This window comes from Aricia agestis, chromosome 9, assembly GCF_905147365.1.
Source record: "Aricia agestis chromosome 9, ilAriAges1.1, whole genome shotgun sequence".
Lineage (NCBI taxonomy): Eukaryota > Metazoa > Arthropoda > Insecta > Lepidoptera > Lycaenidae > Aricia > Aricia agestis.
Window position 1 is genome coordinate 9,175,323 of NC_056414.1, and position 12,778 is coordinate 9,188,100.

Genomic DNA, 12,778 nt, shown 5'->3' on the forward strand with positions numbered 1-12,778 from the left:
CTACATCAGCTATGTGCCTAAAACAGTCCCGTCAAAATCGCTCTAGCCATTTCAGAGATTAGCCGGAACAAACAGACAGACAGACATACAGACAAAATTTTTAAAAAATGTTGTTTTGGTGTCTGTACCCTATATACATTCATATTATGTATGTAGTAAAAAACGGTTCTTTCAATATTACAAACAGACACTCCAATTTTATTTATATGTATAGATATATAGATGCATAAATTATATGTATAGATGTATAGAAGATGTATAGATTATTATTAATCGCATCCTGCTGAAAGTACTCTTGTAAGACAAGAAATATTTATATTCCAAATGCAAAAAGACTTTCAACGAACTTTCAAAGTCTCACTACAAAAAGTATATATCAAAGTTTGTTGGAGGGTCCGGTAAGACTTCTCAAGTTGGCATCATCCTTTGCCGACGTTTATGATAGAGATTGTGTAATAATAACCTTTGTAATTTCTTAAAGTAAATTTTACAAGTTCGGTAAGTATTTCTCAAAGCGAGTTTACCGTCACTCCTTATATATTATGAACAGGCTTTTGTACTTCCCGAGCGATTGTTTCAAACTTCTTTTTGTAACATTCGCGGCCCGCTATTTTTGTCCGTCTGCGGAGTTTAAACATTCAAACTTTGCCATAGTCTGATTAATTTTCTATTAACATTTTTTCGATAGATATAAAATCAACAGTAAGGCACCAGAGTTCAGCCCTTGATGCATTTATGGAATAAAACAATAATAATTACTGTTTGTAAAATTTGAATTGTATTTATTCTAAAAGCGGGAGAAAATACTTTCCCAAGTGTTCTCTCCACCGCCGATAATAATAATTGATCAAACCCCAAGAGGGAAAATTGTCAGTATGTGAACCCCATTGTGAACCGATATAATTTCTCCATACAACCACAAGGACTGCGATTTGCGAAGTTATAATATACTCCAAGAAGAAGTCTGCTGTTATCCGAGCCTATTGACAGGATATTTCGTGAAAGGTGGAAGAGCGAAATTTTGGACCTGTATTAAGATTAAATGTACCGACAAAACTATTATGTTTACAAGCATACGCTCAAGCAACAAGACTTTATTAGCGCGTTGGCTGCTTCGACAGGAGTAGTAAACCATGAGGAGCCCTTCATAGTACGGCCACAGAAAGTGAAATTCGCTCCTAAAGAGACGTCCGTTTCAAGTTTCCTTTTGATCTTCTTAGTTTATATTTCTATTCTATAGTTTTATTGTTTTTAAACTATTATTATCGTTTAGTTTTATTCTTTTTAGCTTTATTTCAGGCTATTTTAAGAACGTTTTTCTTTTTAAGTTGTAAATGTTAAGCAATAGCCAAGATGCAGGGACGTCCACTGATGATGCGATCGTGCCGCTTGAAATCTTAGTGCAGTGTACACAATGTCCCCAACCCCGATATTTCAGAAGTGAGAGGGGCCTACGTATTCACAGAGGTAAGTGCCATAAGGAGCCTTTACTCTCTTCTCCTTCGGATGCCCCAGTTTCACCTTCCCAGAACTCTACCGCACGGGAACCCTTTTGGCAAACAATATCCAAATTAAAACAATCTGTCCCAGTGCTTAGGCGGATCCCTAGGGGTGCTAGAGTAGCCGTAGCCCAGAAGCTTGCCGAAACTATCCACAAAACGGTGAATGAAAACTCGAGGCAAGCCTGGGAAAACCTCTTGACGTTTCCCTACCGCACTCTTCACGTGACTAGGGATCCCCAAAATAATACCTCCCTCACTTCCCGTGTTAAAAAGAACTGCGCCTCTGATATTGTTTTGAATCAAAATTTTCCTTTATGTTCTTCAGGCAAAAATAATATTGTTAAAAATGTTGAAAATAAAATTAGTGAGGGGGATATTAAGGGCGCTGCGCGGCTGCTCTTTTCCAGCGACACGATTGCTCCGAACTCCCCAGAAACCGTTTCGGCCTTACAAAAGAAACACCCCCATCAACTGACTTCTCAACACATTTCTGACGCCCATGACGGAACACCACCTCTTCAAACGACAGTCGACAGTGTTCGTGGAGCCATCATGTCTTTTCCTCCGGGTTCAGCAGGCGGTCTCGACGGTATCACCTCTCAGCATCTGAAGGACCTCACCAGCGGTTGCTGTGGGGATGCCGGAGAGAAACTCCTGCAGGAGGTCACGAATTTGTGCAACCTCATGCTTCGTGGTGAGGTTGCTTCAGATATCGTAGACATCCTGTATGGAGCAAACCTCTGCGCGCTGAGGAAGAGAGATGGTGGCATTCGACCGATCGCTGTCGGCTCAACATACCGGCGCCTCACTGCCAAGATAGCCTGCAGGTCCATAAAATCTCTGTCATCATATTTCCAACCCAAGCAACTTGGTTTCGCCTGCAAAGGTGGCTGTGAGGCAGCCGTTCACTCTTTTCGCACTCATGTTCAAAATTCAAAAAATAGTATATATTTAAAGGTGGATGTTTCAAACGCTTTCAATTCTGTAGACAGGGTCGCCATGTTAACACAGATAAAAACCAAAGCCCCCACCATTTTACCCTTCATGTTACAGTGCTACCGAGATCCCACTAAACTCATTTACCAGAACCACTTAATCCAGTCTGAAGTTGGCTGTCAACAGGGCGACCCTCTAGGTCCAGCAATTTTCAGTCTAGCTATTCACCCGGTCATCGAACTCCTAAATTCCAAATTCAACGTGTGGTATCTAGATGACGGGACCCTTGCCAGCGACGCATCTACAGTTCTTTCGGATTTTCAGACTCTGATTCGCGAATTCAAAATTATAGGCCTAGATTTGAACCTGGGGAAGTGTGAACTTTTTGTCCCTGATGATTGTGGGGATAGAGATGAGATAATATCCAGTTTCAAGGCCGTCGCCCCAGAATTATCAGTGATTGAGAAGAGTGCACTTTTTCTCTTGGGTTCACCTGTTCTAGCCGATTCTTTTCCGGACTATATAAATGAAAAAACACGGAATTTTAGTGAAAGTTTAGATCGTCTTCTCCAAATTAACAGTCACATGGCATTTACTCTGATTCGATATTGTTTATTCGTTCCAAAATTTACGTTTGCTTTGCGGTGTTGTCAGCTCTGGAAGTTCCCAGAACTTCTCCATAGCTTAGATGACACCCTAAAGCATACGCTTTCCACAATTTTAAACATAAAATTTGATGAACGTTCCTGGACCCAAGCTACACTACCAGTAAGGTTCGGTGGCCTGGGAATACGAAAAACATCGGACACAGCTTTACCGGCGTTCTTGTCCTCGGTCCACGCAAATCGCGCAGTAATAGCCAAAATCTTAGAGCCCTCATCTTGCCCATTCGTCATTCCCTTTGCGGACGAGGCCAAGGATGCCTGGGACATTGCTAGTGCCGGCAGCGAGGTTCCCAAGAACACATCTTCCCAAAGGCTCTGGGACGAGCCCATCTGCGAACTGGTGCGTAATAAACTGTTTAACACGTCTACCAGCGCCGTAGAACGGGCTCGACTTTTGGCCGTGGAGAGGTGGGAGTCGGGAGCTTGGCTGCAGGCACTGCCATCTAAAAACACAGGAACATTGCTGGACCGTAATACATTCCGTCTTGCCACTGCCCTGCGTCTTGGTGTCCCCCATGTCGTCCCCCATCAGTGTGTTTGCGGCGCGCGCGTTGACAGCTATGGTCACCACGGGTTGTGCTGCTCGCGAAGTGCCGGACGCTTTTCACGGCATCACAACCTGAATGACCTCATTCGTCGGGCTCTTGTCACTGCCGGCGTGCCAGCGATACTGGAGCCCTCCGGTTTGGCGCGCGACGATGGCAAGAGACCCGATGGAATGACCCTGGTGCCCTGGAATGTGGGTTGGGCCCTTGTGTGGGACGCTACTTGTGTCGACACACTCGCCTCGTCCCATATTCAGAGCACCTCGAGCTGTGCGGGCGCAGCCGCAAACCAAGCAGAGAACCTCAAGCGGCGCAAATATGACAACCTCAGCGGAGATCTTATATTTGAACCGTTTGGGGTGGAAACTCTAGGCGCATGGGGTCCGGGGGCACATAAGCTTTTTAGAGGAATATCTAAGAAGCTTGTTGAAGCCACCCGAGACCCCAGAGCTGGGAGCTACCTGGCACAGCGGATAGCAATTGCCATCCAACGTGGCAATGCTGTCAGCTTGCTGGGCACTCTGCCAGATGGGGACGACTTGGGCAAGTTTTTCTTTTTATAGTTTTATATTTAAAGTTTGTATATATAATATATCTGTATATTTTAGATAGTATTTTAAGTAAATTAAATTTAGATTTACGATATAGGAACTATTAAATAATAATATAATACTTGAAAAAAAAAATCAACTTGTATAATATGTTCACTACAAAATATGTATGTATAAAAAAAAGAATAATTTTAAATAAGTATATGTAATTATCGAAAACAGCGTCGAAAGATTTCATCGCTAACTTATATTATTGTTTTATAACATAAGCCAGCGATGAAACCTAATCATACTTTAATATTCTTATGAATATCAAAGTATTTTCGCTTTGTTTATTTAATATAATATAATATTCGGATCAATGTGTAATTTCACTATACTCTACAGTACTAATCTGTGATACATAATATTTTGTCATATTTCTGCAACACGTGAGTAGTTTAATAATTTTTGAGAGGCGTAATAAAATCAGGGTGTAATGTCTGGCGCTGCCCCCTAGGCTCCGCTCCACGCCGCGCCGCGCCGGGCGCTCGGGGCGACTTTAACGACGGGATACAGCCCGAACCTGCCCCGCGCGAATATTTTTTGCGGGGACATCATAATAATAGCTCTGTATTACTTCAGGAGAAATTCCAAGAAGTTTATAACTCGAGATGAGTTTCGTGTTCCCTGTCATAAATAATAAAGCGGTCGTCGACTACAACGTTGTGCAGATTTTGAGTGAAGTAAAAATTCACGAAATAATTTTTCATTCCCCGAGTCATCGGTCGGGTGAAATTTTGTTCAATTAATGAACAATCTGACTTCAATTATTGTGATTTAACTTTTTTTCATGCATTTTCATTTTTACTTATTTATTTTTTTATTACTATCTCGATTCTAATATATTATTTTGTGCACTATCAAAGAAATTGATTCATTGACAGATAGCGTACCTACTATATTTTGGTCGCGTTATATCAAATTCATCCAATAGCTCACAGCTAACAATCTAACATTGAATTGACATAATCCGACCAAATGATGTAGGTCCGTCAACTGCCTATGTATCAATTTATTCGATGGTACATACGTGAATATAAAACTTAACAGATTGATCTCATGGTAGAAGTCGTAGTTGACTACCATATATTTTAAGTTTTGATATTAATAAAAAAGCAATTTTGTTCAAAATAAAAGTGGACACAATAAAACGAGCTTTTACGGCAATTTTATTCTGTTTATACATTTTAAGCATGGCAATATTTTGTGACTCCCCCAAAGTTATTCATGGACAAAAATATAACATGTAGTACGAGTTAGAAGTATAATGACTTAGTGGTGAGTCGTTTGTTACTGTCGCTACGTTGAAGGGTGACTTGTCGCTTTACTGAGATACTGTCACAATATGGTGTTCCTTTCATAAAACCTCCGTGATAAATTGCATACGAAAGGAAAATAAAACATTGATTTTATATTTGGGTTAAGACATAACTTTAAAAATGAATTTTTATTTTAACTCACGATTAATTTATCATATTTTTGTCGGCTAGTATCAAAATATGTTGTTTCAAATTTTTTATCACAGGTTTGTGGAAGATATAGGCCGTGGCTAGCCGAAAAACTGAATTCAAAAGCAATGTTTTTTTCCGCGCAAAAATGTTTGTGCTAGCTCGGAAAAACATGTTTAAGTTTTCATAGACAGTTTTAAATAACAAACAAAAGAAAAAGCCTCCAATGTGTCTAGCGTGTTTTTAGTATAAAAAACGAATAAAAAGACAGCACACCTGAAAACCGCCAACGATTTTATCGACATGACTTTTTCTCAAATATATCACATTCTATAAATCCGATTATTTATTGACCTATTCGGTTTGTTTGTCACACATAAAACGTTTTATAATCATTTTACTGTAGTCGGATAAAACCAAAGACTTGAAATCATAAATTTCGTTTAACGTCGTAGAACATGACTGAAAACTATTTCCGTGTCTACAGATTCTACTTAACTTAATGGCTAAGTTGTGAAGGCGCGGAGTTTACTTTGTGTGTGAAGTGAAGGTAGACAGACTATCTCCAACTTTTTTGTGTTAATTTCAACTAGCCAAGATTAGCGAATGCATAAAAACTACTGAAAAGTCCATGATTTTTTTTTTAAAGAAGGCAGGTCGCTGTAGCCCCGACGTATCTGCGACCCATGAGGATCTATTGTGACTCCTTCGCACTAGAGTATCATCCCCAATCCAATACTGCTCATAAATTGAACGATATGGTTGGGGTTGGTGCCACGAATTTCCTTTGTGGACGAGTATTCGTGGCGACCAAGGTGCCTGTTCCTGCTCTGTAGTAGAGCAGGGCAGTCGAGGAGAAGGTGAATAGGTGTTTCATCCTCCTCCTCACAGAATCTGCAAGTTGTTATGCTACAAATACCCATTCTGTTTAGGTGTTCCATGTCCATGATTACTTTTCAACGTTATTTATAAGAAAGCGTACGCTTTCTTACACACTACTGTGTGTAAGAAAGCGTACCGAAACTTGGGGCTGGTGTTACGTATGACAAATAAATTTACCAACATGGGAGCTGTAAGAACATTATATGAAGCTTTAGTAAAGAGTCACTTGGAGTGCAACTCGGTTATATGGTCGCCACATGAAACGAAATATAAATTAATGATAGAGCGCATACAAAATAAATTTATCAGGTACTTGTACTCGAGACTACACGGTGTTTACCCTGGGTATCCGTTGTTGTATCCGTCCTTATTTCTACTGGGTATGACGGGCTATTACAAACTCGAAGTACGTAGGGAGGTTGCACTCGCTACGTACTTGTTTAAGTTACTTAGAGGTAAGATAAATAATCCTGCAGTTCTGGAAGCAGTCATTGTGTTGTGTGTCCCGGATGGGTATGCGCAGCGCCGGCGCCGGCCACCTCTGTTGCTGGTGCCTCGTGCGCGCACCAATTTACTGCAACGAGCGCCGCTAACACGTGCGCTACGGGCGCTCAACATGTTGTCTTTAAAAATAGACTTATTTTCTTGTTCACTGAGTGAATTCACAAGAGCTGCATTTTGTCTTCTGACATAGTGTAAAATGTATATTATATTAATTATAAATAGAGTTCCTAATTATACTTATTGTGCTATTAGCTGTAAGTTGTGATTAAATTTGTGTTGTAATGTTTAAGTTCCTATAAATATCTTCTGTATTGGGTTATCCTGTAATAGTAGATAAGTTTGTTTAATAAATAAATAAATAATTTTTTTTTTTTTTTTTTTTGCAGGCGTAAAAGGATTGTTTTAAAGGAAGGCTGTGTTTAGGCCCGATCAAAATATTGTGCCCAATTCTGACGAGTTTGACAATATATGTTGTCTAAAATATATATACTAAAGATTTCTAATAACTCGGCAAATGATAAAAATGTTAAACATCACAATATAAACGTAGTTTCAAAGATAAACACAATATAAAGTAATTACATTAACATAAAGTTGGTATACTAATCAAAATGAAATTAAAAGTTATTTGCAAAAAAGGAAACTCGGCTTAAACTTCATTCTTCAGAGGAATTTGAGGATTAGCATAACAAAGTAACGTGAAACTGTATTCAAGGTATGCGTTCACTTTCTTTACTAACTATATAATATATTTTTGAATAACTTACCATAAGTTATAAAAATGTACATGATCTTAATAACACTTTTAACCGACTTCCAAAAAGGAGGAGGTTATATATTCGCCTGTGGATATATTTTTTTGTACGAATGTGTGAGGTGCAAAAATTTATTAAATATCCTCAACTTAACATCTATAATATTATAAGGCATGTATTTAAATCAATATCTGTATATTCCCTTTTCTCGATCAAAATATTTGAAAGTTTCACCAAAAATACTGACTAAGACACTAATTATGCACCCTAAATAATGCGAATTCAGCATACTATTTAAAGTTATTTGCGAAACTGTTATACTGAACGAATAACTATTATTAAAAAGTATATCTAACAATTCATTAGTTCAACAAACATACTACAACTTTTTAAAGGAAAACCATCACCTAAATTACTTTTAGGAACATCATTTATTCTAAATAAAACCCAATTCAATCTGTTAAGATAATAAGAACATAAAAATCATCAAGTGCTAACTTAACATGGACTAAACTTTGGCACAGTGAATGGTAACTCAGCTTATAAACAATAATAATAAACAATCGGCAAAGAGCGAGTCGGATTCACGCACAAAGGGTTTCTTACCGATATATTGCAAAATAATTAAGCCTCCGGCTTAGGAATTGCACTCTAGGGGTTGACAAGCTACTAAAGAAAAAAAAAACAACTGGCTTCAATTATGAGTCGACGGAGCCCCGCTACGCGGGGCTCCTACTTCTGGGTGGTTCACAAAAAATAACCACGATGGCTTAGCCATCTAACCTAACCCAATCAAGTCATATTGGGCCAACATTGCTATTAATTATTTAAGAATCATTAATAAATTTATTAACCCATACAATTACAATACAGTAGTGAATTTTGATAATTTTTCTTAATTTTTATCAAGAAACCTTGAATTATATAGTTTTGGAATGATAAAATCTTTCACCATATCTCATCATAATTACCAAAAATCTTTGTCGCTAACACAGAAATAGATCAAGATATATCTGTGAGCGCTAAAGAGTAAAGAGCGAGCGCAAAAGAGTGAGTGCGGCGTTAGATTAGGAGGCCCCAACATGTTTTTCAGTAAAACAGAGAAACAAAAAGAAAATAAAGTTAGGTTAAAAATATTTTAGTTGCACGATTTGTCAATTTGTAGACTAGTTTTGATAATAGAAATTGATTTTATTGTAATGCACCTTTCGCTATCGTTTTTAGAAATTCCGTTGTAAAATTGTACAATTTAGAGTGCAAGTTAGTATTTTTGATAAACAATTTAAATTTTAGTTTTACAAATAATATATCCGATGTATGAACCATATTTTTGGTCTGAATTCGGTTATAAAGGTCGTCTCGTTTTGTACCATGTTTAAGTTTTTTTTAACAATTTTTTTTTGACATGTTTTTTTGATTTTTTTCATGAAAACAAGTTTTTTTGACATGTTCAGTTAATCAATTGTTTTTTTTGATCAGCATTAGTTTTTCTGGTATGCATTCAGTTAATTAGCGGAGTTAAGGTAGTGTGCTGAAAAATTATTCTGATGTGCATTTAATAATATCCCATATTATAATGCCATCTAATAGCTAACCGCTTTAGATATGATGCGCATCGGTATCGGTAATGTACTTTTAACTTATCATTACCGATTACATACATAAAGATTTTTTACAAAATGCATTTAAATACATAAAATACACTATTGTACAAAATACAAGCTTTATTGTAAAAGCGTTCCGCACTACACTTGAAAGATAAATATTAAACTAAGTTTTGAAGTACAAACGAAAACACTAATGTAATGATATCGATATGAAAGCAATTCCAAGTCGATACAGAGCGATACGATCTAAATCTACTCGGAGTTGGAGATGAAATGTGTTGACTGTGGAGCGATCTCGGGAGCGGTCGCTAAGTACCAACTTGCCCGCTTGCCTCTATTAGCAATTGCTCTAATGGAATTTATTTCATTTCCAACTCATGCCTCCTCGAGTAGACCTCACGAGACTGAGCTTATGTAACGGTAAAACTTCTCCGCGACTTAAAATTGAAGTGCTTTTAGTCATCATAAAATTAATTTACTTCCTTCTGCAAATTATTTCACTCGTTTGCTCAACGCGAAGTACATATTTGATACTTTTCACAACTTCTTAACTCAATGTTCATTATGCATCGTACGAATGTCTTTGAAATTCTCATGGAAATAGTCTTTAGAAAGATGCGATGCAAAAAATTGCGATGCGATGTAAAATTAAGATCGAGAACTTGACATTTTCCTTTAATTTCCCTTGTCTAGAGACATTGCGTCAGCACATCCGCCGTATTCACTCCAATAGCCGGGGAGGTGTATTAAAAATCTAAAAAGTAACCTTAGCCAGCTGTACGTGTTCTTTGTCTCAAGTTTCACGCGCACCTCGCTCCCCAACCCTCAACTAATATTAGTCAATTAGGTATTCAGGACGCGCGCCCGCTGCAGCCTGCCGCCGCCCGCTCGCCGCTCACGCGCGCCGCAGGTCTAGCTAGCCGCGGGCTGTGTGCATGATACGACCTATCAATTCAATTACTATTTTGCAGCTAAAATAACATCACGTGCTGTTGAATGCGCTGGATGGACGACATTTTGCTTATGTTAGAAGACAAAATTTTAATATTGAATATGGTTCTGTAGCAGCAAATAATCCTACGCAGTATACTTATCTGCAAAACATATTATATTTTTTAAATACGTGATTATGTTGCTTACATAATCTAACGATAGACACTGAAGCATAGAGCAGGAAAATACATCTTCCGAGATGTATTTGCGATAAGTCGGAATATTTGAAGGTTCTTTTATATCTTAAATATAGTGACAAACATTGTAAAAGTTACAAACTGTGGGCGAGGAATACTAACACAATAATTTTCTCACAAAAGAGCACGAGAGGTCTTTGTGGAGCAGTTTGGGGTGTTACAGTTTTTATCGTAGGAAATCTCTCTCGCCTCTGCATAATTCATCGCCGTGAAGTTGAAACCGAACCCGAGTCGTAAAAGAAATCGCTCTATGATTTGATGTCTCTCGAAACTTGTCTTTCCTTACGAATCGATGATTACCGTAGGGCTTTTTATGTCGACGTTACGAGAATATTAATAAAAAGTCACTTTGCGTCGATCCTCTGAATAAAATTAACTTAAGTTTTGGCTCAAAGTAAACTTTGTCAAACTTCCATATCGAGTATAATCGTATCATAATGAATATTTTACTCTGATTTTACTAAGTAGGACTCTATTCCAAGATAGTGTCAATTTCATATCTCTACTTTACTGATATTACCCCAAAATAAGTTTAAAACGTTAAAAATAATTTTATCATTCAAAGCCAAAAAGAAACTTTCGAATTGTTAATTGAAAGTACAACAATTCGATGTTTGTTTTTTGATTTGCATCCTGAAGGTAATCCTGAACTTGCCTGCTCTGTTTGTTCTCAAGTGGATTCCGAAAATTTCTTGCATTGCAAAAGTACAAAAGAAACTCGAACGAACTTACTAGGCCAATATTTGTTTATCTACCTGCACCGAAGTAACAATATTTTTTTATGCATCATTTTATTTTAAATTAAAATATATTTTTTTAAACGAGCAGGTGGTCCCATGATTGCAAGCAATTTCTGCCGCTGCCCATGGACACATACAACGTCACAGTAGTTACAAGTGAAACGCGTCTACCTAGTACTTAATTTTTTTACTCTAGTTATGTTTATGTTAGGCAACTACGTCAAACACAACATGTAATAGTATTATTTTATATATGTAGATTTGTACTGTGATTATTTTTTATTTCTTACATTCTCATCAAGCTCGAATGCCGAATATTATAAGCCGACAAAGTCCCCTTTTCATACCACGGAGCCGTAAAAATGTGCAAATCTTTAGTTCTGTTCGAGCCGAGTGTTAATTTAGCATCCACGGTCACCCCCGTATCGTAAATAAATCCCTACCGGACAACGTGCTTGACTAATCCCGCAATGAATCATCATTTGTAAGGAATAATCATAATAAAGCGAAACTGAGACGGCCGATCGCCGATCGCACCCATATATCATGTTGCGATTACGCGCATCAAATGAACATTACGCTGACTTGTCCGCTTCTACTATTTGGGGGTTGTGCGGTTTTATTAAAAAACAAAAAAACCCGCCAAGTGCGAGTTGGACTCGCCCATAAAGGGTTCCGCAGGAGCAATAAGGTTTATTTTAAGGTTTTTGATTTAGTTTTATATTTCAGTTGATTTAATGAAAGTTAAATTAAGGTTTACCATTTACCACGTATATAAAAAACCGGCCAAGTGCGAGTTGGACTCGCCCATAAAGGGTTCCGCAGCAACAATAAGGTTTATTTTTTATGAAATTAAAAGGTTTTTGATTTATTTTTATATTTCAGTAGATTTAATGAAAGTAATTTAATATAAATAAGTAATTAAATTAAGGTTTACCATTTACGACGTATAAAAAAACTACTTGCTAGATTTCATTCAAACCAATTTTTGTTGGTAGTTTTTATAGTAATGTAGGTACCTACATCATATATTTTTTTTAGACTTATCATGCCCTACTATAGAAGTTAGAGGGGGGGGGGGGGGGGCGATATATGTTACCACTTTGGAAAAGTCTCTCTCGCAAACTATTCAGATAAAAAAAAATGATATTAGAAACCTCAATATGATTTTTGAAGACCTAACCATAGATACTACACACGCAAACATTTTTTTTTTTTGTTTTTTGTTATAAAAACTACATAGCTACTAACCAAGTTTCAATAATATAGCTCTTATAGTTTTGGAGAAAAGTGGCTGTGACATATGGATAGACACATGGGCGTACCCAGGTTCTGGGCCAGGGGGGGACAAATTACCCAGGTTCTGGGCCAGGGGGGGGGGGGGCAAATTACGCAGATTCTGGGTCAGGAG

At 37.7% G+C, this 12,778-nt stretch overlaps 1 protein-coding gene across 1 annotated transcript in view; it reads right to left on the reverse strand.

Annotated features, from left to right (window-relative positions):
* Window positions 1-12,778, reverse strand: part of LOC121730467 (lachesin-like) — an 82,053-nt gene that overhangs the window by 51,115 nt on the left and 18,160 nt on the right. The gene's annotated exons all lie outside the window — the stretch shown is intronic.